At 43.6% G+C, this 23,724-nt stretch overlaps 1 protein-coding gene across 2 annotated transcripts in view; it reads left to right on the top strand.

Moving 5' to 3' along the window:
• The window catches only part of Maml3 (mastermind like transcriptional coactivator 3), a 434,634-nt gene that overhangs the window by 262,984 nt on the left and 147,926 nt on the right, over window positions 1–23,724 (top strand). The window lies entirely within an intron of this gene.

Raw genomic sequence — 23,724 nt, forward strand, 5'->3', positions numbered from 1 at the left:
TCACTCCTTTTATTTCTTTTTATTGAACTTTTTGGAACTTCTCCTTTTGCATTGTGAACTTCCTCGACTGCTCTCTGATTCTCATTTCTTTTCTATTTTCCATGTCTTTGTCTTCTTATCCCATGTTCTATTAGATTTCCTTAACTTTGTCTCCCAACCTTGATATCAAATACTTCATTTTTAATTTCCACATTTTCAATTTCTATAAGCTCCTTCTTATTCTCTGGCTTGTCCTTTATAACCCAAGAACACTAATTATCATTTTGAAATGAGGTTTTCTTCTGCTCTCTGCTTACTCTCTTCCTTGTGTTCATTCTGCTTCTATAATGTCACAAGCTTTTCCTTAACCGTCTGTTTAGGAGCATAGCACTGTACTGGAGTTCACTTGCCCTGGGATAACTGGGTTAGAGCCCAGCCTGTTCCCTGGATCAGTGTCCATAGGTGACTTTCCCTTGAAAAGGACAGATGAGATTCCCAAGCTCATTGCTGGCCCTAGAAACCGAGCATGAAAGGGAGTTGGTGGTTGTGTTGCTGACCGTGAGGGTTGTATCTCTAAGCACTGGTAAACTTTCACTTACACCCTCTGTTTTCATTTGATGCCTGGTATCTCAGGGCTCCTGAGCCTGATAGCTCCATCTCTATAGAGTCAGGAACCTTCCTTCCTTGGGGAAGGGCAAGAGTCTTAACTCTTCACTTTGTGGACCTTCAGCCCATTTCCCTGTGCAGCTCTGTGGGGATCATCTAAACAGATACTGTGCCCTTTGGCTATCAGACTAGTGAATTTCCTTGGGAATCTCATCACTGGGCAGGAGAAAGGCAGAACCTCTTCCTAATACCAGCCAGAGGAGGAACTTGCCTCTCCCGAAGAGATTTCAGGCACTTTGAACAACTTTTCAGATCACTTTGCTGGACAGAGTAAAGCCGAGATGACATGAGCAAGACCACGCCTGGATCATGACTGCCTAGCTATGCATATCTTGCCATCTCTCTTCCCTTTCGTTCTCCAATGTTTATATTAATTTTACTCCTGTATCGACACTGTACTGGAGCACTTGAAAATGCCAAGCCCATTCTAGACTTCTGCAATGGCTTTGGACACCTTTCTGTTTGAATATCAAATATTGCCTGATACTGAAATTTATTGCAGCAAAATTTGCATGATTGTTTCCAACGTTTTGGCCATTAATGAAGCAAAGCAGGCACTAACCAAACTTGATACCCTTGTGATGGTGAGTTTTTGATTGTCAGGTTGCAATAACCTAAAATCTCATGAGAAGAGATTCAGTTGAGGAATTGTCTAGGTTAGATTAGCCTGTGGGGAATTGTCTTGGTTTTTTATTGATAGAGGAAGACCTGGCCCATTGTGGGTGGCAGCATTTGATGAGTTGAGCCCCCAAAGTGTGTAAGAGTAGAGAAAGCTGGCTAAGCATTGAGAAGCAAGCAAGCAAAGAGCCACGTGTCCACTCTCCCTCAGCTTCTGACTGTGGCTGTGACACATTAAATTCCTGCCTTGACTTCCCTACAATAATGGACTATAACTTGGAACTGTGTGTCAAATGAACCCTTCCTCACCTCTGTGCTATGGGGCGGGGTATTTTTATCACTGCAACAAAATAAAACCAGGATGACATTCGGGACATAAGTTTTCTTATCAGGAATGTATATATTAAAGGGGACAGAAATGCCAACATCATCCTCCAGCCACTTTGGGGTAAGATCTCATGATTATACCCACAGAGTCTTTTTATAGAATCTTGAAAACATTGACTTACTTCAAGGACTGTGGAAACAATTTAGATTCCATGACCCCGACTAAGCTTGTGGTGCCCGGTAACTCAGGTGCCAGGCAAAGTATTGACAGAATCCTCATCACTGGCTCAATCCAGGCCTCCCAGCTGAGGGAACAGGCAGGCGAAAGTGCTCAAAAATCCACATAATAAGGGAAAGGTTTCTATTGATGGATAAAATAAAATCATTTCCATACACATCCTGGAAGATCTTTTAAAATCCTGATTGACGTTCTGTCAGAGTCTGCGAATATGAGACTAAGAAAAAACAGCCAAAGAGAAGAAGTGTGCGGGAAAGGAATTAGTTGTATAATATACTGTGGGAGCAAGAGGTTTTAATTGGTCCTCTGTGAGACTGCTCTTGAAAGGTGCTGTGGGACAAGAAGATTCCTGTTTACTCAGAGAGCTTACAGCCCATCAAGCAGCGTTCTGGAGCGTTTATGGACCTAAGAATCACCCAGGGAGATGTTGAGAGGGCAGGTAATCAGCAAATCTGTGATGAGGCCTGGGAGTGCACCCTTTATACCCCCCACAGCTGCTACCAACTCTGATGCCATTTTTATTTTGTTTTGTTTTGTTTTGTTTGAGGCAGAGTTTCTCTGTGTAACAGTCCCGTCTGTCCTGGAACTCTCCTTCTAGACCAGGCTGGCCTCAAACTCACAGAGATCCACCTTCCTCTGCCTCCTGAGTGCTGAGATTAAAGGTGTGTGGCACCACCACCTGGCTGTTGCCATTTTATAATGAAAAATGGTACATACTGGAGAAACGGTACATAAGATAACAGCAGAACACAGTAAAGTGGCCTGTGTTTACTTCATTGTTCAATGTGTAATACAATTGCCTATGGCAGTGTATTAGTTACTCCCCTATTGCTGTGATAAGACATCATGACCAAGGAGTCTTAGAGAAGAAAGAGTTCACTTGGGCTCGTGGTTCCAGGAGGATAGGAGTCCATCATGGTGGCAGGTGACAGTCATGGTAGCAGGAAAGCTGGGAGTTCACATCTTGAACCACAAACGGGAAGCAGAGAGAGTAAATTGGGAATGGTGCAAAGCTTAGAATCCTCCAAGAGCTGGATGGCTCTTCTCTTTTCTTAAGACCTCATGTGTGCTGAGATACCTTCCCCAGGATCTGCAGGGATAAAAGCTGGCAGTGGGGTGGAAAGCACACATGGCAGAGGCAACATGAGGCGTATGTGGCACCCTCTTGAGATATCATCCCCCAGCAAGACTCCTCAGATGTATTGGTAGGACCACGGCTCTGGATGCGCTTGCTTGGTTATATCAAGTATGGCAGCTGAACAACTTTCCTAGATGTTCTTAGGCTTTGAAAGTGATAACACATGGACCACATGCCCAGTTTCACTTTACCTCTTGAATCTTGGGTTCCCTTCATTTCAAACTATATTCTTCAGCACCATGGACTCCAATCCAGAACCCTCCAAGAGCATCTTTTGTAGTTACAGACAAAGAGCAAGTCTAGCTTTGCTCCCTAACAGAAGCCTACTGGTCATTAGTTCAACAAAATTATGGACAATTGTAAAATTTGACCAATAGACTAAAAAGAGATGTCCATATCCTGTCAACCAGAGTGTACAGCCCCAGAAAGTCCTGTCTGGAAGATAAAGTGGGTCCCATATTAATGCTGGGCATTAAGTAAGGTATCACCTGCTGTCTTAGGGTTATTATTGCTGTGATGAGACACTATGACAAAAAGCAACTTGTGTGGGGGGGGGGATGGTGCATTTGGCTTGCATATTCTGAATCACGCTCCATTTAGGGAAGCCAAGGCAAGAATTCAAACTAGGCAAGAACCTGGAGGCAGGAGCTGGTGCAGAGGCCATGGAAGTATGCTGTTCACTGACTTGCTCCTCATGGCTAACTCAGCCTGCTTTCTTTTTTTCTTTCCTTCTTTCCCATTTTTTCTTTTATTGAAAGTCAATTTATTCTCACATAATATATCATGATTATGGTATGCTTTATCACTACTCCCCCCAGTCCCTCCACACACAACCCTCCATCCAAAGCCACCCTCTTTCTATCTCTCACTAGAAAGCAAATAGGCATCTAAGGGATAATAATAAAATAAGATATAGTATAAAGTAGAATAGAATAGGAAAAAAACTAACACAGAAGAGTAGGACAAAACAAATAAACAGAAGGAAAAGAAGGAGCCTCCGAAAGGGCACAAGAAACAGATATAGATGCAGAGGCCCGCTTGTTGGCACACCCAGGAATCCCATAAAAACACAAAACTGAAAGCCATAACAGCTACTCAAAGGACTGATAGGGAAGAGGGGAGAGAGACATAAAATAAATAAATAAGAAATTAAAAAGTAGAATTTTAAAAAGGGATAATTTTTGTTTAAAGCCTGACACAACATTATGAGGCAAGGAATCCCCAGAGACGCCATTGAGTTCATTTTGTGTTGGCCACCTACTCTGGGCCTACAGCTTACCCTTAAGAGTAGCTTGTTTCCCCAGTGAGACTCACATGAAAGAAACTAAAGTTTCATTTGCAGGTGGTTATCAGTTGGGTTAGGGTTGGGTCAGGTGTCCACTTCTTCTCTAGGGCCCCATCTGGTGAGACCCATGCAGACCCTGTGCTTGCTGCCTCAGGCTCTGTGAGTTCATAGGAGATTGGCTCAGATTGATTTAGAGGGCCTTGTTTTCTTGGTGCCCTCCCTCCCCTATGGGCTTGCATTCTTTCCACCTCCTCTTCCACTGGGTTCCCTGAGCCCTGATTGTAGGAATTTGATGGCAAGACCCTGTTTAGGACTGAGTGTTCCAAGGTTTCTCACTCTTTGCATATCATCTGGCTGTGGGATTCTTTATTTGTTCCCGTCTGCTGCAAGAGGATGAAGATGCCACTCTGTTTTCTTATAGAACTCAGAACCATCAGCACTGGTGGTCCCTCCCCCATCAATCACTCATTAAGAAAATGCCTTACCGGCCTGTCTATATCAGGCATTTTCTCAACTGAGGGCCCCTCCTCAGATGATTCTGCCTTGTGTCAAGTTGAAATAAAACATACTAAATTTTGTGTGCAGCTGGGCAGTGATGGTGCACGCATTTAATCCCAGCAGAGGCAGGAGAATCTCTGAGTTCAAGGCAAGCCTGGTCTACAAAGCGAGTTCTAGGATACCCTGGTCTACACAGAGAAACCCTGTCTTAGAAAAACAAAAACATTGGGCTGGAGAGATGGCTCAGTGGTTAAGAGTATTGACTACCCTTCCAGAGGTCCTGTATTAAATCAAAAAGAAAGAAAACCAAACCCAAACAAAAAATTCTGTGTGCAAAGGCAGTGCCAGGGCCAGCACAGTGGTCAGCATGGCCTGAGCAAACAGGAGTCCCATGGGGGGGAGCAGCTTCCAGATGGACCCAGGCTGAGCAGGCTCTGGATAAGAGTGGGTGAGCAGGCATGCTAGTGGAAACAAAAGGATGTTTCTTAAATGAACTGTTCAGAGAACAATTCAGATTGTAGCCAGGACACAGCCAGGCTAGAGGGCAGCATTCACACCAGGAAACAGTGCATGAAACTGGCACAGGAGAATAGATAGTTAGGGCTCTTTCTACTACTTCTAGCGATGCAGTAAGAATATTTACCTGGACATTGATATTTAAAGAAGGCTGAGGCAGGAAGGTCCATGAGTTTGAGGACAGCCTTGGCTATAAAAGAGTTATATGCCCAAATATGGACTATGTAGTAAGACTGTCTAATAAGCAGAGGACAGAATTTTAAAGAAGATTTCAGTGGTAGTGCTTGCCTAGAATGTACAAGGTCTTGGATTTGCTCCCCAACAATAGAAAAGTAGCTAGATTAGGCAGACTGGTTTGAAAGTCAGTCAGAGGAAATCACTAATACAATTCAGTGACTGAAAATATGACCAAATAAAAGGGAAATAATGTGAATGATTATGATCATATGCTGAATATTAGAATATCATGGCTTCTGAATGACATGTTGCATGTTAATCTAAATATCAAGCTGTATCTTTACTTTAAAAGCAATTGAAACACTTGCTATTTAACCCTGCTATCATTTCTTACTCTTTTTTTTAGCATTCATTTATATCGGGTGTGTATGTGGATGTGTGTGTCGGGGGGTGTTGGCATGCCCATGTTTGGGTATGCCATGCTGTGTTCTGCATGTGTGGAAGTCAGAGGACCACCTATGGGGTGGCTTCTCTCCTTTCAGTATGTGGGTCCCAGGTATTGAACTGGGTCATTAGGCTTGACACAGAGTGCCATTACCTGATGAGCCATCCCACCCTTTTATCTTATTCTTCCAATGAACATTCCCATCTGTTGATGTTCTGATACATATGCAGCAAATGTGAAGTTAGCTGCTAGCATTTGTTTCAGCTTGTACTACTGGAGCCACAAATAGCTACTCCTATTTTGTGGTTAGACTTTTTGCTTTACAAGCATTGATTTTCCCCCCATAGATTCATAGCATTATGAAAGCATTTGTTTTCCTTATTTAAAACAATAATAAACACCAGTATCATGTATTCTCTTTACCTGGTGTTTTTATTATATTAACTGATTGTGTCTATGTTTTGAAGAACGTACTCCCTAAAGATGGCTCTTTGTTTAGCAAGTAAGAACACAGCTGTGGGCGTTACAAGTCGCTTCTGAGTTTAGTTCCCAGCATCCACAATCACCTGTAACTCCACCTCCAGGAGATCAGCACCCTCGCCTGGCCTCCACTGCGTGTGTGTGTGTGTGTGTGTGTGTGTGTGTGTGTGTGTGTGTGTGTGCGCGCGCGCGTGTGCGTGTGCGTGTGCGTGCGCGCGCGCGTGCGCGCGCGCTCAGGCACATGCATATAAATAAAAATAATAAAATAAAGTAGCATGTCTATACTGAACAACTATTCATAGCAATTCTGGGCTTTTCTAGAAACTACTAAACTTTTCTATTTTTATAAAGTAGAATAATCTTCTACTGTATCCTACTACTTGGGCAGCTTCAACAGGCCTGCCCTTCCTTCCTTCCTTCCTTCCTTCCTTCCTTCCTTCCTTCCTTCCTTCCTTCCTTCTTCTTTCTTTCTCTCTTTCTCTTTTCTTCTTCTGTTTTTCAAGACAGGGTTTCTCTGTAGAGCCCTGGCTGTCCCAGAATTGCTCTGTAGACCAGGGTGGCCTTGAATTCACAGAGATCTACCTGCCTCCTGAGTGCTGGGATTAAAGGTGTGCATCACCACCACCCAGCAGGCCTGAACGTTATGACAGCCTATTGTTGCATTTGATAAAATACATACTCAGACGATGAAACACAAAGAGAGATTTCCAGTGTGGTATTCTTGATTAGTAACCATACATAAGATCTTGCCGTTTTCCTACCAGTTGTTATCTGCTGAGCAGTAACTAGTGGCCTCAGTGAATATCCAAACTAATAATCCTCATTGATAAGTAGTGTGTTTCCTGAGAGAGGTTCGGGCACACTCCACAAACCTGCATTCTCTAATTGCTCTTAGGTCTGACCCATTTGAAGATGCATTTGGGTGGTGCATGTCAGCCATTTCACACAACGAGGTTCTAGGTGTTTTCATGGCTTGTTATTCCAGGGGCACATCCAGTGCCAGGAAGTAAAGCAGTGATGCAAGGAAAAGGCTCAGCTTTGCTGTAAAGAGCCCCCAGATCCAAAACCAGTCCTAGGCAGGGGAAGTGAAGCCCCCAGTTTCATGGCAGCAACTTTTGTACCCTCTTTTGTACATTATTGCCCTTTGCAATCATCTCACGACACAGGGAGCAGTCTTACGGCCATACAACTGTTCCCTAAAAAAAACCACTAAATACAGAGCAGTCCGCTTTTCCGGTCTGTGTGGGAAGAGTAAGTTACGGGTCTGCACAGCACCAAGTGTGCCTGCACAAGTCCAAGCCTGTCTTGTGATGCCTTGGGGCTGAAGGATGGCCACATGGAACTTGAGGCAGTTCACATCTGAGCACACAGCAGACTTGGCCGTGGGTAATACTCATTTCAATAACACCCGTTAGTGTGGCAGAAAAAGCCCTGGGGAGAGGCATGGAAATCATTTGGCCTTTGCATCCCTCCCAGTTCTGCGTCAGTTTTAGATGTCCCAATTTCTAAAACACCACTACCCAATAAAAACATAGTCCAAGCCACAAATGCGAGCCATGTCTATGGCCATGTTACAAAAGGTAAAACGGAAACTGTTGTAACTGATTTTAATATATTGTCATTTAACACAATATATTAAAATATGGTTTCTTCAACATGTAATCTATGTAAAAGTGAACAATATGTTGTATTCTTTTCTTAGCAAACCTTGGGGTTTGGATGTGTTCTTTACACTCACAACACACTGGGTTTAGAGCAGCCACATTTCAAGAGCTCAGCAGCCTCCTGTGGGTGGCAGCCACTGTGATGGACAGCAAGACATAGGACCACAACAAAAACATCTGCTCTGTGATCAGAAAGGCGTGCTCGGCAACAGAGGTGAAGCAGCGGGAAAATGTTTTGTTGGCTGTCTGCAAGCCTCTGCATCACCCTTTAAAGGCTGTCATTCTGAACCACCGGGAATAATCTGTCGTTCCCCAGCCTGTCTTGAGCCCTGGTCATCATCATTTACCAGAACTGATCAGATCCTGCTACAATCCTGTGTGTGTGTGGGGACCTGACTACTTTATGAAAAGTAAAGTAGCCCTCACTGGCCCATACCCCTGTCATCAACACATACCATTTGTGAGCAGCCTTAGGGCCACATAAACATAACATCCCATGGTGAAGTGGGAACACCCCAACCCCCTGTTAACACATCAGTCAGAGGGGCTAGTGAGCTGGGCTTGTTTTCCAGGGTTTTGATGAGCTTTGTTAATTATGTTGAGCAGGAAAGGTGTGCAGCTGGAGAAGAACCTGCTTAGCTCTACATGAACTGGAATAATTGGCCAGTTGGCAGAGTGTTAAATTGGTGGTCTAGTGAGAGAAACTCGTGAATAAACACGAGTTTATTCCCTAAACCACAAGAGGCAGGTTTTAAAGGGAGGGCTTCCCCACTCCCCCACCTTCTCACAACTTGGGAACTTCCTGGTGTGGTCTAGCAAGGGGCAGAAGGACCTTGATTGGGTGGGGACACTGGGTGGAGTCAGAACTAGCCCTGAATGTAGGACAACACTTCATCATCAGTAGGACCAGACCATGGTCCTGTAGACCATGCACAGTTTACAGACCCTCTCTGAACTTGAGGTTTCCATCTAGGACACAGAAATAGTAACAGCCTTATTAGAAAGTTATATCCTTGTGTCTGTAAAACATTTAAAATAGTGTTACATCCCATGTGAGTTACTTTTCCTGCTACTGTGACAAAATGCCTAACATAAGAAAGGGTTATGACGTCATGGTTAAAAAGGGATACAGCTAATGGTAGATGGGAAGGCATTGTGGCCATCAGCTTCATGTGGAGAGGAGTATAGAGGCGACTCCTCACCTCCTTGTATCTTGGCCGACCAAGAGGCACAGTAGATAGGAAATGGATCAGTGATGCACTTTTTCCTCTAGGCTCTACCTCCTACAGGTTCTTCAAACTCCTAAAGCAGTGCCACTAGTCGGAGACCAAATGTCCTAATATATGAGCCAAATGGTGGACATTTCACATTTAAACTACAACAGGCCCTTAGCATGCAGTATGTGTGTTTTCACGTGTAATTTAAAGAAAAGTAGGAATCACTTCTTATGATTTACACACTGTCCAAATTCTCTGAGAAAATGTGTAAGCTTCAGCGTTCCTCAAAGACTGCTTCATTCATTCACTAGGCATTTGTTTTATATCTATAATCTGGGTACTGAGCACACTAAGAAGGAAAAGTTCTAGGAGAAATATGATCATAAATATCTGAAATCATTTGTGTGGGCCACAAAACAGTGGCTGTGTTGTCACCCCCCTTTGTCACGCACTCGCACACGCGCACGCACACACACACACACACACACACACACACACACACACACACACACACCTGTCATGGCATATATGTCAAGGTCACAGGATAGCTATGGAAGTCTGTTCTGTCCCTCAACCATGTGGATCCTGGGGATTGAATTCTGTTTGTCAGTCTTGGCAGCAATCGAATATATACTTTTAGATTTACTAAAAGTAGGTAAACAAGTGTTCCTAAATAATGAACACTGGGTCCCCCCCCAATTTAAAGTTCTTTTTTAAACATCTAAAACTAAAGCTCAAAAAAAAGCTTTATTGGAAAACATCTTATTTATGGATTGCTGTGTAACAAATTATCCTTAAAACTAGCAGCTTCACGGGGTGGAGGAATCCAGAGACAGTGTGGCTGGGGGTTCTTGGCTCATAGCTCGCATAGGTTATACTCATGATGCCACTGAGACCGAGTTCATCTCTTTGCATCACTGGGGCTCAAGCATCACTTCCATCCTAACACCCTCAAATGGGTGTCAGCATAGCGGCTTTAGTGACTTCCAGAGTGGACCGACTTCCCTGGCTGCTCTCCAGACATGGTGGATGTCTTCCTCTGAGAGGGTAATTCAAGGGAGATCAAGGAGAAGGCCATGGAGCCTATCACAAGATCGTGTCAAGGTCACACATCTTTACTTTCTTCATTATTCCATTCATTAGCAGCAAAATAATGAAGTCCAGTTACTCTCTAGGGAAGGGAGATTAGATTCTCTCTTCAGAAGAGAATGTCAAGAATTTGTGAACATATTTGTGAACACCATAATTGCCACGGATGGCTTTTGACATTTCATAAAGTGATATTGGTAAAGGAGGGTTCCGGAAGGGGAGACCTGAACTGGCAGTGGTGAGAACATTCAGACTCGCTTGGTTGAGCAGAGCCACTGGTTCCAAACATATAAAAACCAACCAGCCAACCAACCTATCATTCGTCCGTCCTTCCTTCCTTCCTTCCTTCCTTCCTTCCTTCCTTCCTTCCTTCCGTTTCTTTCTCCCTCCTATCCTCCCTCTCTCTCCCTCTCTCTCCTTTCCTTCTTCCTTTCTTTTGTTGTTGTTGTGTGTTTGTTTGTTTGTTTGTTTTTCAAGACAGGGTTTCTGTGTATAGCCCTGGATGTCCTGGAACTCTATAGACCAGGCTGGCCTCAGCCTTGGATATCTTCCTGCTGCTGTCTCCTTACTGCTAGGTTTTAAGTAATATGGCACCACCTCCCAGGCATGCTATGTTTCTATCCCTTCTCTTTAGTAGCTTCAGGCCTGGTGTCAAAGTTATGCCTCACAGTACAGAGTATAATTCTATGGCTAAATGTGAAACCTTTGCCTTTATTTAAAGCAGGAAACAGAACTGGAGAGGACCTTTGTGTCTTATTCACTCTAAACCCAAGTCAGTTATTGACAGGATTTTTCCATTTCCTCTTTAAAAGTCCTTCCCTCTGCCTTCTTATTTTTGAAGGTGTTTATTGTTTTTACCCCTTGTCCTCTGTTTTCCAGGCCACAGCCCAGCTGTGGCTCTTAGTTGCATTGTAACTTCCTGCTTCAGACTATTGCTGGGCCAAAGCCCCTGAGTTGTCCACATGCTCATTTCTCTCCACATTTGTGTTTCTTCGCAGCAAAATGCATGCAAACAAATCCTCTGAGCCCTGGGCTTTTCTCTTCATTTCTTCTTCAAGTCTGAATCACCTAGCAACATTCATTCGGGACCCACTAACAGCACACCCAGCTGTGTTCCCAGCAACTGCAAGCGTCACAGAGGAAGCAAAAAGCATGGCCCCTGCCCTTAAGAAATTTATCCTCTCCTAAAAGCTGGATTTAAAAGATTTCATAAAATGATAGCAGCATGCAAAGTCCTATTTATATTCAAGAGTGACATGTTATCCGAGATACAATGATTAGATTATTTTTTTGTTTTTCGGTGCTAGAGGTCAAACAGAGAGCTCTTGCCATGTAGGCAAATGCTGGAGTACTGAGGCGTATCCCATCCAGGAGCTTGAATGATAAAATCCAAGGGCTCTTCCTTTGTACACCACTTAATGGGAAAAAGCAAGCTCTCCTTTGGATTAAGTCTATGCATAGGCTGCAAGGGAGAGACTGTTACAAGACAATTGCTACCTGAAGTTGACACACTTCACCTAGTTTGGTGGTTTTGAAACCAAAATAAATAAATAATTGATCGATAATCTTTAACACAAATATGTCCTATTAATATGACAGGTAATTAATGACTGGCAACTGAAATGTCAACAGAAGGATAATTCATTTATGTTCTTTTTTTCCCCCCTTGTTTGAGAGATGGCAGTCCTGGGCTTTGATTTACCTAACTTTGAATGGAATATTCATCAATAAGGGGAGTGGAAGAGCAGTGGGCTCGGAAGTAGGGTGTAAAGAGTAAAAAGCATGAATAGTGAAGCAAACAAGGAGGTCCTGGGAGGGCTTGCATGGAGGAGGAGGAAGCCTCCAGCGCACATTACTAAGATCTAGTTTGTGATCCAAGAAGCAGTGAGAAGCCATTTCAGGCATCCAAAAGGAGTTGAGAACTATCTTGATCAAAGTGAGTGGCAGGAGAGATGCTAGGATGCAGCACACCTGGAACAAAATAATTAGGTCCGCACTGCATGAGACCCTGGATATAGATCCAAAGAAAAAGTCACAGAAAAGTGAAGTGACCATGGGTAGCATTAAGTATGAAAGGGAGAGGGCCCCGTCCGACTTCTACACCTTGATTTGAAACACTGAGGATGGCCCCTTTGCTGGAGAAGGAGAGCTGACCAATGTGAGCAATTGTCAACTCTGTTTGGCTTGCCCGTTTATTCACTTAAAGCTAAAATTCTGTGAAGGAAGAAAGGGGTGTGGATTCCATAATCATCCGCTTCTATGCTAACCCACTTTGAGCAGTTATTCTTTGAAGGATATTGTATATGATGGGAAGAAAAGTGTGTGTGTGTGTGTGTGTGTGTGTGTGTGTGTGTGTGTGTGTGTGTGTGTGTGCCCATGCGTGTAGACAGACTAGTAACAATAGTAAAAATATAGGTTAAGCTAGAATTAATGACATCAATGATAATCAAATGAGAAATATTTGGGATGTTGCATGAATGTGTATGCATATGTGTATTTTTTATATCTGTGTATACATGTGTTTTATAAAACCTAGTTCTGAGTAGGTGAATTATAAGTAATAATTCTCTTCCTTATTTTCTGTGACTTCGTTGTCTTTTGCTTCATTTTTTTCTGCTTATCTAAATTTCTGGTATTTTCTAGTAAAACATATATTACTTGTATAGGTTTTTAATTGGAGATTCATTATCTTGAGTTCTTGATGAGATAGGAATAGAATTTTCAGGGACAGAATTTAGAACAAGAGAGGGCCTGAAAATAATGGTCTCATGATGAGGAAACTAAGACCCTGATAACTGTACTTATGAAATTTCTTACACTTCTAAAGTAGACATTAAAATCTTTGTCAAAGAGAAAGATGGAGTTATGCTCATCTTTCAGAAGTTGATTGGGCCAAAGCCATGTTCTTCACCCACTGAACATTTGACACTATCAGGAGTTAGTTTTGATATTCACCACTGTAGGGACAGGGACATACTGCTACTGGTATCTAGTATGTAGAAATCAGATGTGCTACTAATTATTCAACTGCGCATAAGACAGCTCCAACAGCTAAGAATTGTCTACTCAAAATGCCCGCAGTGCAGAGGTTAAGGAACTCTGATAGAGAGTGAGGAACATATTACTGAAATATTCTGTGCCAATATTTTCAAGTGATCTTGAAACTTGGGCATCAAGCATTAAGAAGACTGTCCAACACCATAGAGTCAGCTCCAGACCTAGGACCCAAAGAAAAGGTTTCTGAATCCAAATCTGAGCTCAGAAGCATGATGTAATTTTGCCTGTATGTGCACATGCATAGAGGAAGATGGCTGGAGAAAGCCACCTGAAGGTGTCAGCACCACACTGGCCTCAGTTTCCCACTTGCACCTAAAAAGTTAGCCCTTCCACTAAAATGTAATGAATAGATGAAAAAAGACTCCTGTATCTTTCCTCTTCACTCTTCCCACCATCTCACCTTTTGTTTCTAATGAATACTGTTATCTTCTGTTGGATTTGGGTAGAATGTGGCTGAGTGTGCATATGGGTGCTGTTGTATTTCTGCTCTGTAATTCTTAGGGTCATGGAGCAAGCAATGTAAGACTGTTTGAGAATTAATACTTTCTAGCCTGACATTGGCAAGGATCTAAGCAGGTATTTTCACATTCCTCTTTCCCAGGTTCCTAGATTTATCTTTCCCTCAAGATAAAGAATTCTTGTCTGCAACATCCTAAAGCTGCCACAGCCTCCTTGTCATTTTCACAGAAGGACACTGCATATCAAAACAAAAAATTCATTGATTTTGGGAAGCCAAGTTCCATGGGGCCTCGAAAACATTGATTTCCCAGCTCCATGGGTCTCATTGGCTTGCTGGTCAAGAGCTAAGTCCCCAGGAACTTGTGAGCAATCACATGTTTCTGCTGTGCTGCCAGCATTCACCCCTGTCTTTGATGCAAGCTAAGATTTTTACAGTTTTGTCTTACCTATTCTAATGGTCATGAGGCAGAATTGCAACATACCACAAGGGCTTCATCTGCCAGTTCCTTGCATGCTTTGCACACAAACATGAGATTGAGACAATTTATTCCAGTGTTGACATATAAGAAAGAGCACCCCACCCTTTCTGTGTCTCCCCTGGGATCACCCAAGATTATTTTAAGCAATAAAATGTCAACAGTAATAAATAAAATTGGGAAGGAAATTTGGATAAACCTATGCACAGGAAGAGACTTATTTTAGCATTCGCTTCCTGTAGCTTTACTGTAAGAATGGAGTTTCTTTTCAAACCTAGAAGTAGCACTCACTCACAGAGAAGAGAAATTTGTTTGCATCATTTCTCCTGTTTGGAGAAACAAGCCATTCGTTGTTTTGTATATCCCATCTTTAAACACGAAGTTAAGCATGAAGCCTATATATTTCCTCATTTATTTTTCTCACACCATCATATAGGTGTCATCTCCTTTTGTATTCCAGAAAGCTGGAGCTTAGAAAGGCCATGTGACTTTCCCCCAGGAGTATATAGCTAGTAAATGGCAGGATAGAGATTTGAACTCAGGGCCCTTTCAGTTCAAGACTTGGGCTTTCCTTCCCTTCTGGGTGAAAGTATCTTCCAGGCTTCTATGTTCAGCCTAAATTTCAATATTATTTTCTCTCAATGAGCTAGCATCATTTCACACACTAATTTGCTCTTGTAGTATTGAGGTGCATGGTGGAATGGAATGAATTAGTATCAAATGACTCCTGAGTGATTGGATAGCCAACTTTCTATATATATTAGGTATCAACAGCATTGTCCCCAAGACCCTGCTAAGTATAGAAGTGGATTGTCTAGAGGATTGTCTAGATAGGAAGGGCACACATTTGCACAGATCAAATACATAATCACCGATTTTATAGATAGCCCCAGTCAGAAACAGTCCCCCAAATTATAGTTTCAAAGTATGGTTACTTTACACACATGCACACACACATACACACAGGGTGAGGTTCATATGCTACCTAACACATCCTTAGGAGTAAATATTTTGTTAATGTTTGGAGGATTGGACTTATCTCTAAAGGAATTTGAAGAGAAAGAATTCAATTCTAGGGCAGTCATGGTGTTATGTTGGTTCCAAGAGTCAGAACACTGATGATGTGTGCATCTTCAGGAAGCCAGGCCATTCCATCAGTAAAAGGGTAGAGAGCAGTGGCCTTGGCCAACGCAAGGACTGGGATTCAGCTGCTGGCCCCATTCATCAGCCAGATGTAGAGACTGTACCAAGTTATCTTCTGTACTTGTAGCAGAAATCAAATCCCTGACCTTGAGTGTGCCAAAAAAGCATTCTGCCACTTGAGATATACCCTCAGCACCTTCCATGTATTTAACGTCTACCTTCTTACTTATGACATGAGTATAATGTACTCACTGGAGAGGAGGAATGGGTGTACATGTGTGGAGGCATATGTGGAGGCCAAAGGACAACCTCAGATGTCACTGCTCAGGATCCACCCATCTTTTTTTTTTTCTAACCATATATGTTTATGTTCACAGGTATGCATGTTTACATGTATGTTGGGGAAAAACAAATTCAAGTGTTAGAAGCCTGAGGTTAACGTCAGGAGTCTTTTTGATCACTCTCCACATTATTCTTTGAGAAAGTGTCTCTCAGCTGAACCTAATGACTAGTCCTGCTAGCCAGCATGCTTAGGAGAACCCCATCTCTAACTTCCTAGTGCTGGAATTGTGGGCAGACTGCCACACCCACCCAGCAATTGTATGGATTCTGGGAATGTCTTTATGTTTCTGTGGCACATGCTTCCTCCCCTCCCCCATGTCCTGAACCATTTCTCCAATTCCCCATCATGGTTGCTTGTTTGTTCATCTGGGTTTGGTTTGGTTTTGTTGTTGTTTTGACAGCATGGAACAGTGGCCTGCAGCTCACAAATAGGCTAGGCAAGTTGGCCAGAGTGCCCCAGGGATCAGCCTGCCCCTGCCTCCCAAGGGTATGTTGAACTTTTCTCACGTGGCTTCTGAGCATCAAACTCGGCTATCATGCTTACACTGCAAGCACTTTATAGACTGAGTCATTCATATTCCCAGCTCCACATACAACAATATAGTCTTAAACCTAATCATTTCTCATTACCATGAACCTTCTTGTTATTTTAAATAAGATTGGAGACTATTTTGTTGAAAAGATTCCAGATTTGAAAGCAGATTCCTGGTTCAAATCTCACACACAGTGTCTGGTAGCAGTGTATGTACTGGGGGTAAATCTGTAGTTTCTTTATCTTACAATGAGAAATGTTGGCCTTGTAGGAAACACTGCATATGATACTTTTACTGAGCGCCTTTTGCATACAAACGTATGCAAAAGACGCTCAATAAATGTTAGTTCTGACTATTGTTTTCTCTTTACTTGTGCATTAATTTTCAGGAAACCTAGACCCACTTCAGTTGCCCATGAGTTATGGCTTTTTCTGTTCTAAGTAGCACATTGCTTGAGCCAAGTATGTTGGTTCATGCCTGTAATCTCAGCACTTTGGGAGACTCCAGCAGGAGAGCCGTGAACTCAAGGCCAGCCCAGATTACACAGAGATGGAGAGATGATGTGTGTGTGGGGGCGGGGGTGGCAGTTAGAAGTAGTACATCTCTTTGAGAATACAATAAAAGCTGCAGGGGGAAAATCAACAAAAAAGTATGCATGCATTCCCCCAAATAAATGTGGTTGTAGTTATGAAAGACTCACAGATCACAACTGGGGATTCCCTGGTTCAGGTCCAAGACGGTAAAAAACATATAACAATCCGAATGTAATGGTTATTTGGTTTGTAGAAGGATTTATTGCCATACTCCTGTTGCAACCCTCCCAGTGTCATTAAAATCACATCCCCATTTACAGAAACTCACTTTATTCAGAACATTTCAAGAACACATTTATTTCATTAACAGAGGCAAGCCTCTTTTAACAAAACTTATTTATCAAATGCCTATTATGTGCCTAATAAGGTGGTGGGTGTGATGGGGAACAATGGAAGCTTCACATGTGGTCCCTGCCCTCCACGTTTTCTTTCTAATTGGAGAGTCAAGTGAACAGGCGGTATGAGATGTATTAGTGCTATATGCTGATATAATCAAGTACTAAATTGTGTATGCTTGTGTGGGTGGGTGCGCAAGCCTCACATATCATTCTCTGACCTTGAATTGTACACAAATCATTAGCGTCAAACGGGAATTGCCAGCGGCTCCCCCACCCTTCGTCTTTGCTTGGCCGACTTCCATCACAGTCTCTCCCTCTGTCTGAAACACAGTTCAGAAAAGAGGGGTGAAATAATACAGCGATGAAGAGAGAAAAATCAATACGGGGGAAAAAGAGGTCACTGTGTGTCTGTGGTTAGTGCTGCAGATGGATTCCATACTGGGCAGAGGCTGACCTGAAAGCACCCAGGCGCATGAAAACCTCTCTGGAGACACCCAGCGACTTCTCTTCCTTGTTTACCAGTTAACCACTGTGCCTTGTCAGTGGCTGAACAGGGAGAGCAAGAAGAGATGGGCGACAGGAAAGGGGCTAAAAATCCTGGCCCTGACTGTTCTGTCCTCACAGACCAGAATCCATAGTAATGTACTCAGAAGACATGTGGGAACCTTTCTGGGGGAGGGGCAGGGTAAGACAGTCATGTCCCTAACATTTATGGAAGCTAAAGCCGTAGTGTAAATACCATACACCTTGTATTGAATCATTATACATTGAGCTAAAACCCCACCAAGTTAAAGTTTGCTCAACTAACAGTCCTTGACAAGTATACCTTCAGAGAGCCAGCAGACGGCAGCTTTGAATGTGAAATGTTTGCCTCCTGGGTGTGACCACAGAGCTTCCCTGGACAGCTCTGGCTCTGTGCTCTACCACAGAGGCCTCCCACACTGAGACACACATACCTACACCTCCAGGGTCCATCACAAACACCATCTCATCCTGGGTTAGCAATGTTACCAGTGCCGGAAGACAGGCCTCAGGGAGAAAACTTGGAAGTGGGTTTCCTGTATCCAGAGCATGGGCTGGAAGTGGGACAATGTCTCCTACCTTGACCCTGCAGACTATAGGAGTAAGTATGGCCAGAAAAGGGCCCAGTCAGTCAAGGTTTCTAAAGCAGGGGTGGGGCCAGCAGGACAAGGCTCCAAGAAGCACAACTCAAGAAAGGATGGGAGATTGAGGCACAGACTTCAAGAGTGCTCAGTTGATGTTGGGGGAGAGTAAATGGAGAAAGGGAAAGAAGGTAAGGCCCCAGCCCAGCTCTACAGAGGTTAGACCTCTTAATCTATTATTGTGTTTAGTTAAAGAATGAAGGAAAGGTGCTTTTACAGAGGCCAGGCGGCTCTGTGATTCAATGGCAAGGAATATGAAGGCACAAGAATGATGGTTTGGTAGCTAAAAGCAGGGATGACAGTAATGAATTCCCCCCAAGGTCATCTGGCACCATCTTATTTCCCACCCTCCCCCTCCTGCTAGATGCTGGCCCTGGACTCATTCACCAACAGACATTCCACCTGGTCACGCCCCCTAGAGAAGGACAGAAGGGAAGCTTAATTTTAATTCTCCAAAGAGAAAAAGGAAAGGATAACTTTGTAGAAAAGTGAGATTGGAACAGCTCATCGACAGTCTAGCCAAATGGAGAAAGATTGTTGCTGCATTTGAAGTTATGCTATTTGTAGAGCTCAAGAATAGGCACTTCCAGTTATGCCGAAATATACTGTGCAGAGCTGCAGAAAACCCTGATGGTAGTTCAACATTAGACTATGTCTCCATTTCACAAATTAGTTGGTGTTAGAATCAAAAACACCGAGTGATTTTCGAGGGATAAGTAAGAGGACCCAGTCAAGCTTTGCGGCACAAATCTAGACCCAGAGTTCTCAGTTGTCCTAAAAGCACCCCTGTCCATGCTTAGCCTCATCCACTCTCAGCTCAGAAGTGAACTGCTTGAGATTCCTCCAGCTCCCCACTCCCAAACACGCCAGCAGCAGCAGTAGGAACAAAGCAGACTGTTGGCTTTCAGTGTTCAGGAACTGATCGTTGAGCCCAGGTCAAGCCAACAGGCCAGCTATGAGTAATCAGCTATTCTGAATGGAAGGCTAGGAGCAGGAACAGGCATACCAGGGAGTGAGCCTAACAATGTTCTAGCTCATCTTTCAGGATCTGCTGCTTTGCTGGTCCCCTATCAGGTCTGCATGGCTGCCATCCACCCGGTCTGTATTGCTTCACATCGTAAGATCATCACTGACACTTAAGAGTTTGGTGTCCGGAGCCCCTGCTTTCCTCTTCCTATATAGGCACGCACAGACTTACCAGCCACTCATTCATCTGTGTGTGGTACACTGCAGATCATCTCCTTTGCCAGATCTTGTCCCCCGGATAAAGAATCATTAAGGGACAGATCCACTCTCACCCAGCACATCTGGGCACAGCTAGATCACATGTAGCCCAAGGGACCACAGGCAGGGGTAGAGAACCACATGAGTGGACATGTTACAGAGGTTTCTCGTACTTCTCTGCTCAGAGGAAAGAATTCACTCAAGAGACACAGACAATTTAACCAGAAGTTTACTTAGTAAAGCAAAACATGCATTCAAATGAGAAACTGAAGGGGGCTGGCCTGGAACCAGTTAAGTGGCACAGTTCTGAGGATTTTTAAAGAAGTTTTCACAAATATTTATGAGATAGATGACATATTCATGGGATAAAATGACTCTTTTGTGTTCCCAAATCTTAGTGGATATGAAGGTGTGTGTCCATCCATAGGTTTGTGTCCATGGCTTGTGTTCAAGAGTGAGGAATATCCCACCCCAGATTTCCGTTGTTTTGCTCTTGTTCCTTGATAGCAGCCCTGGAATGAGCCTGTCATCCTCAAAATTTCGTTATAGTTACTTCTGGTCCAGCAGTGGTTTCTTTCCATCTTGAACATGGCTCATTTTCTGGGTTTCTCCATGACTGGTTAGTTCTCCAGTCTAGCAGGTGTTACTTCCTGTGTATGTTCAGTGTTGCTGACACGTGGGGAGCACAGAGCAGCATCTGCTAAAGGAGGAAAGCACATGTGAGCACCATGCAGAGCATCTACATAGGCTCTTTTCCCAGGACCCCAAAATGGCGGGCGGCACAGGCGCCACCTGAGACCTTCACATCTCAGAGCACGGTACTTCTTTCAGTGGTTTTGATTGCACACACTGCTTGTGTGCAATTCATGCATTCAGCATTCAGCCAACTGACAACAACTGCCTTTTTAAACCTAAATCTTGTAATTTCACTAAACACAATCATTTCCTTTGGTATTACAACAACAGCAGAAACGTCAAGAGTCACCAGGCAAGTCAGCCATAGTAATATCCTGGCAAATATTTGTATGAATTACAGGTATTGAGTTATAAGGGCACATTTATTAGTCGGATATGACATGAGACTGAATGGAATCAATACAGTTTACTGATGGTGGGGAAACAGATCTAAAACATACTTGTAATTTGGAACTGACCAAAAATAAATGTTCCAGCATCAGTGTGAGACTCAGCACTGAAATCAGCGTATCAAGGTGCTGTGCATTGTATTCATGCAGGAAATGTTGCAGGTACTATGTTCAGCCTCGTAGAAACATACAGTAAGCCTCACAGGGAGGCCCTTACCATCTGTTAGTAAAGAGCTGTAAGAACCAGACTGAGCTGAGAGGAGAGTAACTGGTGAAGTTGAAAAACTTAAGATCACGTGATGGAAGGTTAAAGGAATTGAGTGTATTTTGCCTGAAGTAGCAAAGACTCTGCTAGTGCATAATAGCATTTTCTAATATGAAAGGTTCTCGTATCGGAGATGGTTTAGATTTATTTTCTACCCAGGGGCCAAAGGTGGATCCTTCAGAAAGACAAATTTGGGCTCTGTCTCAGGAAGGATGAGCTAATATTCACAGCTGCTCAGGGGTGGTAGCAACCTGTTCAGGAGGAAATGAGGACCTTGTCACCAGAGGTCCACAGGCTGGATGGCCACTTGATGAATTGATGCGTGGCCTCCATGTCCCCTAATGTTCAATCTCGGCAATTCTGTAATTGCGAAGACACATGGGGCTGACTATTAGATGAGACAATGAGCAAGAAAACTTGCCATCCGTGTACTGATCCTGTTTATGAGACTGCAAGTGTGTGTGCTCAGTTGTGTGGTCATGTGTGTGAGGCCAGAGGTTAGCCTTACATGTCTTCCTCAGTCACTATTCACCATGATTTTGTCTGAGACAGTCTCTTTTGCCTGGAATTTGCCAGGCTGGCTGGACAGTAGTTACCAAGGGTCCACCTCATCTCCACTGTCCTGCCTTGGAATTACAGGGGTGCAACACCACACCTGACCTTCTATTCACATAAATTCTGCAGATCAGAACTCAGGTTCCTGTGTTTGAGCTGACCCGAGATCTCCCCAGCCCTGTTTTGATTTCTTAATTACCAACACGAGACTATTTTTTGTTGTTGTTCTGTTTTTCAAAGAACAGGTTCCTCTGTGTAGCTTTGGAGCCTGTCCTGGCACTCGCTCTGTAGACCAGCCTAGCCTCAAACTCACAGAGATCCACCTACCTCTGCCTCTCAAATGCTGGGATTAAAGTTCTGAGCCACCAATGCCTGGCCCAGCAAGAGACTGTTATGAGAAGTCGTTCCATTCAGGCTCATGGGGGTAGGACCTTTCATGGGGGTAGGAACACCCCCATCATGTGCAGGGGCAAGCCTTCCTTCATTGCCTGTCTCCTGGCTTTGCAGGTGTTGGAAGTCATGAGCACAAACTGAGACCCCCATCTTTTCTGGATGCCCACAGCCCAGGGAATCACAGCTCCCCTGCCCATCTTCGTGAATCTCCTTTAAATGTCTCTCAGCCTCTTGCCCTCAGTGAGCCAGTTGCAGAGGCAAAGCTGCCTTTCTGCCCTCTTTCTTTTGGGTGGTAATGTCACTGATGTTTGTAGTGCCCGTTTGCTTCAGGTCCTTTGTATTGTTTAAATCACAGTACTTTGTTATGCTGATTAACCCTGCCCTTTGATGTTGTATTTCTGTTTCCTTTTGGTGGTTTTCATCAGTTTTCCCCCTGCTAGAATTTAAAATTCAGAACTACATCCACACTTAGAAAGCTGTTGATTTTCCTCATCTTTGTGTGTTAGATTTGTTGTTGACTTAAGTGTATGTTAATGTTATAAAACATCATTCAGATATGGTTTATTAAGAGTTACAGATTATATTCCTCAATAATAGTAAAGGTTATGATTGTTGATTTACTACCTTTGGGTGGGTGAGATGGGGTGCCAGAGTACCCTAATTCTCCCCAGAATGTAGAAGTGGAGGATTGCTTTCTGAAAGGTGCAGGCCCTTGCATGGCTTCTGTGTCACTCACTCCAACTCACCCACTTTGCAGCTCCACAGGATTTGGGCAGATGACTTTTAGTCAACCTTACTACATGCCCATCAGGGAGAAGCCATTCATTCCCTTTCTCCTCAGTGGAAATGGACTGAGCAGCCCTGCTCACTCAGCCCTCCCAGAAGGACTCTAAGCTGGAGGAGAGAGCTGAGGTCCACCCAGGCTTCCGGCATCGCAGATCCTTACAGATATGGTTTCACCATCAGGGTGCACCTTCCCTCCTGTACTCCTCTCTTAGCCCATTTGAGTATGAGCTTCACATGTGGCCAAAGCCTTCATCACCTTTCTGTTTCAGAATAAATAGCCTGCAACTAGACCAACAGGCTTCCAGTTTGCAGCACACATACACTTTGTTCCGAATACATTTGGCTGCTTCGTCTGCTCTTCTTTTTTCCACTCATCACACATATACTGAACTCCTATCTGGAAGTAAAGAAAGGCATGGGGTTGCCCCAAGCAGATGCTTGGGGGCAGTGCTGCCTGCATGAACTGATTCTGAAAGAGGCCTGAGCCTCTGGAGTTCCCCAGCAAACAGCCTGGCAGAGACAGAACCTGGCCACGCCCTCAGAAGGAGTATAATGTAAACAGCCCTACTGGGTGACTCAGAGTTTCCTGAGCCTACATTTGGGATATAACCATTTTTTATAAGGATCTTATATGAAGAAACCTATAATTATTTTTCTCATTATGAGTTTATTTTGTATTCCTATGGCCTCATAAAAATTTTTACTGCCAGATGAAAATTAAAACTAGTAATTCCTTCTCCACCAACCTGAGCCAGTCTCTCTGAATGATAGAAACTGTGGAAGAGTGGGACAAAGAGACGATCCTGTGCATAAGCACACTTTACAAAGGCAGCCACAAAAACACAACATTCTAGCGCTAAGAAACATCATGTTTTGATTATTTTTCCTTCTTTGTTAAATCTCTGGTGCTTCAAGTAATCGTACGGAAGGATGAGTGGCTGCTATGGCTGCAGATGTGTGCCCAGGCTGATAAGC

The sequence above is a fragment of the Cricetulus griseus genome (genome assembly GCF_003668045.3).
Source record: "Cricetulus griseus strain 17A/GY chromosome 1 unlocalized genomic scaffold, alternate assembly CriGri-PICRH-1.0 chr1_0, whole genome shotgun sequence".
NCBI lineage: Eukaryota > Metazoa > Chordata > Mammalia > Rodentia > Cricetidae > Cricetulus > Cricetulus griseus.